The sequence below is a fragment of the Vanacampus margaritifer genome, unplaced genomic scaffold (assembly GCF_051991255.1).
Source record: "Vanacampus margaritifer isolate UIUO_Vmar unplaced genomic scaffold, RoL_Vmar_1.0 HiC_scaffold_116, whole genome shotgun sequence".
NCBI lineage: Eukaryota > Metazoa > Chordata > Actinopteri > Syngnathiformes > Syngnathidae > Vanacampus > Vanacampus margaritifer.
Window position 1 is genome coordinate 22,501 of NW_027520826.1, and position 5,000 is coordinate 27,500.

Sequence of the window (5,000 nt, forward strand, 5' to 3'; positions counted from 1 at the left end):
TTAATTATTTTCAGAGTGCCACTTCCAGGGGGGTGCTCTGGCGCGCCCAGGCCGAAATAGGAGCACTATGGGCGGCCTGCCTCAGCACATTTGCCCCCCCCAAATCCTGGTTCTCAAAAAATTTCAAAGTCATTTTTTTTTAATTATTTTCAGAGTGCCACTTCCAGGGGGGTGCTCTGGCGCGCCCAGGCCGAAATAGGAGCACTATGGGCGGCCTGCCTCAGCACATTTGCCCCCCCCCCCCCCAAATCCTGGTTCTCCAAAAATTTCAAAGTCAACTTTTTTTGAAATATTTTCAGAGTGCCACCTCTGGAGCCTCTGCAGCGGGGGCTCTCGCCTGCCTGGTCACCCGTCATTCATTTCAATGGGGGGGGATATGGACGCCTGGTCACCCGGCATTCATTTCAATGGGGAGATTGGAGCCCTGGGCATCCGGCCTTCATTTCAATGGGGGATTTGGACGTCTGGTCACCCGCCATTCATTTCAATGGGGAGATTGGAGCCCTGGGCACCCGGCCTTCATTTCAATGGGGGATTTGGACGCCTGGTCACCCGCCATTCATTTCAATGGGGGGATTTGGACGCCTGGTCACCCGGCATTCATTTCAATGGGGAGATTGGAGCCCTGGGCATCCGGCCTTCATTTCAATGGGGGATTTGGACGTCTGGTCACCCGCCATTCATTTCAATGGGGAGATTGGAGCCCTGGGCATCCGGCCTTCATTTCAATGGGGGATTTGGACGTCTGGTCACCCGCCATTCATTTCAATGGGGAGATTGGAGCCCTGGGCACCCGGCCTTCATTTCAATGGGGGATTTGGACGCCTGGTCACCCGCCATTCATTTCAATGGGGGGATTTGGACGCCTGGTCACCCGGCCTTCATTTCAATGGGGGATTTGGACGCCTGGTCACCCGCCATTCATTTCAATGGGGAGATTGGAGCCCTGGTCACCCGGCCTTCATTTCAATGGGGGATTTGGACGCCTGGTCATCCGCCATTCATTTCACTGGGGAGATTGGAGCCCTGGGCACCCGGCCTTCATTTCAATGGGGGATTTGGACGCCTGGTCACCCGCCATTCATTTCAATGGGGAGATTGGAGCCCTGGGCACCCGGCCTTCATTTCAATGGGGGATTTGGACGCCTGGTCACCCGCCATTCATTTCACTGGGGAGATTGGAGCCCTGGGCACCCGGCCTTCATTTCAATGGGGGATTTGGACGCCTGGTCACCCGCCATTCATTTCACTGGGGAGATTGGAGCCCTGGGCACCCGGCCTTCATTTCAATGGGGGATTTGGACGCCTGGTCACCCGCCATTCATTTCACTGGGGAGATTGGAGCCCTGGGCACCCGGCCTTCATTTCAATGGGGGATTTGGACGCCTGGTCACCCGCCATTCATTTCAATGGGGAGATTGGAGCCCTGGGCACCCGGCCTTCATTTCAATGGGGGATTTGGACGCCTGGTCACCCGCCATTCATTTCACTGGGGAGATTGGAGCCCTGGGCACCCGGCCTTCATTTCAATGGGGGATTTGGACGCCTGGTCACCCGCCATTCATTTCAATGGGAAGATTGGAGCCCTGGTCAAGCCCTGAAGAGAGACGCTCTCCCCCCTGGTCCATGGCGCTCTCCCCCTGGTCCATGGAGTCCCGCAAACGGCCAGCATCAAGCCCCGAAGACAGGCGCTCTCCCACTGGTCCGTGGAGCCCCGAAGACACGCGCCAACAGCCCAGCATCAAGCCCCCAAAGAGAGGCGCTCTCCCCCCTGGTCCTTGGAGCCCCGCCGACGGCCAGCGACAAGCCCCGAAGTGAGGCGCTCTCCTCCTTGTTCGGCACATGCACGCACACACACCCCTCCGCACGAGCCCCTGTGCGCCCGGCGCGCCCGCAGTTGGAAGAAGGGAAAGAGGGGGAAGAGCTGGAAGTGCTGGAAGTGCTGGAAGTGCTGGAAGTGCTGGAAGTGCTGAAAGTGCTGAAAGTGCTGAAAGTAAAGGGGAAAGCGGACAGCGGCCAGCGGACAGCGGCCAGCGGACAGCGGCCAGCGGACAGCGGCCAGCGGACAGCGGCGACAGGCCAAATGTGCTGAGGGCGGCCGCCTATAGTGCTCCTATTTCGGCTATGGCAGGCGCTCTCCCCCTGGTCCATGGCGCTTTCCCCCCCGGTCCATGGAGCCCCGTCAACAGCCAGCAACAAGCCCCAAAGAGAGGCGCTCTCTCCCTGGTCCATGGAGCCCCGCCAACAGGCATCAAGCCCCGAAGAGAGGCACTCTCCCCCTGGTCCATGGCGCTCTCCCCCTGGTACATGGAGCCCCGCCAACAGCCAGCAACAAGCCCCGAAGAGAGGCGCTCTCCCCCTTGTCCATGGCGCTCCAGGATGGGGGGGCCAAATGTGCTGAGGGCGGCCGCCTATAGTGCTCTTATTTCGGCTATGGCAGGTGCTCTCCCCCTGGTCCATGGCGCTCTCCCCCTGGTCCATGGAGCCACGCCAACAGCCAGCAACAAGCCCCAAAGAGAGGCGCTCTCCCCCCTGGTCCATGGAGCCCCGCCAACAGGCATCAAGCCCCGAAGAGAGGCGCTCTCCCCCCTGGTCCATGGCGCTCCAGGATGGGGGGGCCAAATGTGCTGAGGGCGGCCGCCTATAGTGCTCTTATTTCGGCTATGGCAGGTGCCTCTCCCCCTGGTCCATGGCGCTCTCCCCCCTGGTCCATGGAGCCACGCCAACAGCCAGCAACAAGCCCCAAAGAGAGGCGCTCTCCCCCCTGGTCCATGGAGCCCCGCCAACAGGCATCAAGCCCCGAAGAGAGGCGCTCTCCCCCTGGTCCATGGCGCTCCAGGATGGGGGGGCCAAATGTGCTGAGGGCGGCCGCCTATAGTGCTCTTATTTCGGCTATGGCAGGTGCTCTCCCCCTGGTCCATGGCGCTCTCCCCCTGGTCCATGGAGCCACGCCAACAGCCAGCAACAAGCCCCAAAGAGAGGCGCTCTCCCCCTGGTCCATGGAGCCCCGCCAACAGGCATCAAGCCCCGAAGAGAGGCGCTCTCCTCCTGGTCCATGGCGCTCCAGGATGGGGGGGGCCAAATGTGCTGAGGGCGGCCGCCTATAGTGCTCTTATTTCGGCTATGGCAGGTGCTCTCCCCCTGGTCCATGGCGCTCTCCCCCTGGTCCATGGAGCCACGCCAACAGCCAGCAACAAGCCCCAAAGAGAGGCGCTCTCCCCCCTGGTCCATGGAGCCCCCGCCAACAGGCATCAAGCCCCGAAGAGAGGCGCTCTCCTCCTGGTCCATGGCGCTCCAGGATGGGGGGGCCAAATGTGCTGAGGGCGGCCGCCTATAGTGCTCTTATTTCGGCTATGGCAGGTGCTCTCCCCCTGGTCCATGGCGCTCTCCCCCCTGGTCCATGGAGCCACGCCAACAGCCAGCAACAAGCCCCAAAGAGAGGCGCTCTCCCCCTGGTCCATGGAGCCCCGCCAACAGGCATCAAGCCCCGAAGAGAGGCGCTCTCCTCCTGGTCCATGGCGCTCCAGGATGGGGGGGCCAAATGTGCTGAGGGCGGCCGCCCATAGTGCTCTTATTTCGGCTATGGCAGGCGAGAGCCCCCGCTGGAGGTGGCACTCTGAAAATATTTCGAAAAAAGTTGACTTTGAAAAAATTTGAGAACCAGGATTGGGGGGCCAAATGTGCTGAGGGCGGCCGCCTATAGTGCTCTTATTTCGGCTATGGCAGGTGCTCTCCCCCTGGTCCATGGCGCTCTCCCCCCTGGTCCATGGAGCCCCGCCAACAGCCAGCAACAAGCCCCAAAGAGAGGCGCTCTCCCCCTGGTCCATGGAGCCCCGCCAATAGCCAGCAACAAGCCCCAAAGAGAGGCGCTCTCCCCCTGGTCCATGGAGCCCCGCCAACAGGCATCAAGCCCCGAAGAGAGGCGCTCTCCCCCTGGTCCATGGCGCTCTCCCCCTGGTCCATGGAGCCCCGCCAACAGCCAGCAACAAGCCCCAAAGAGAGGCGCTCTCCCCCTGGTCCATGGCGCTCCAGGATGGGGGGGCCAAATGTGCTCACTGAGGCCGCCCATGGCGCTCCTATTTCGGCTATGGCAGGCGAGAATCCCCCTGGGAAGTGGCACTCTGAAAATATTTTGAAAAAAGTTGACTTTGAAAATTTTTGAGAACCAGGATTTGGGGGGGCCAAATGTGCTGAGGGCGGCCGCCTATAGTGCTCTTATTTCGGCTATGGCAGGTGCTCTCCCCCTGGTCCATGGCGCTCTCCCCCTGGTCCATGGAGCCCCGCCAACAGCCAGCAACAAGCCCCAAAGAGAGGCGCTCTCCCCCTGGTCCATGGAGCCCCGCCAATAGCCAGCAACAAGCCCCACAGAGAGGCGCTCTCCCCCTGGTCCATGGAGCCCCGCCAACAGGCATCAAGCCCCGAAGAGAGGCGCTCTCCCCCTGGTCCATGGCGCTCTCCCCCCTGGTCCATGGAGCCCCCGCCAACAGCCAGCAACAAGCCCCCAAAGAGAGGCGCTCTCCCCCTGGTCCATGGCGCTCCAGGATGGGGGGGCCAAATGTGCTCACTGAGGCCGCCCATGGCGCTCCTATTTCGGCTATGGCAGGCGAGAATCCCCCTGGGAAGTGGCACTCTGAAAATATTTTGAAAAAAGTTGACTTTGAAAATTTTTGAGAACCAGGATTTGGGGGGCCAAATCTGCTGAGGCAGGCCGCCCATAGCGCTCCTATTTCGGCTATGGCAGGCGCTCTCCCCCTGGTCAATTTCAACCCCTGGGCACCCCGCCAGTCGATTTTGACCCCTGGGCACCCGCCATCCAATGTCAACCCCTGGGCACCCGCCAGTCGATTTCGACCCCTGGGCACCCGCCATCCAATGTCAACCCCTGGGCACCCGCCAGTCGCCATCCAATGTCAACCCCTGGGCACCCGCCAGTCGATTTTGACCCCTGGGCACCCGCCATCCAATGTCAACCCCTGGGCACCCGCCATCCAATGTCAACC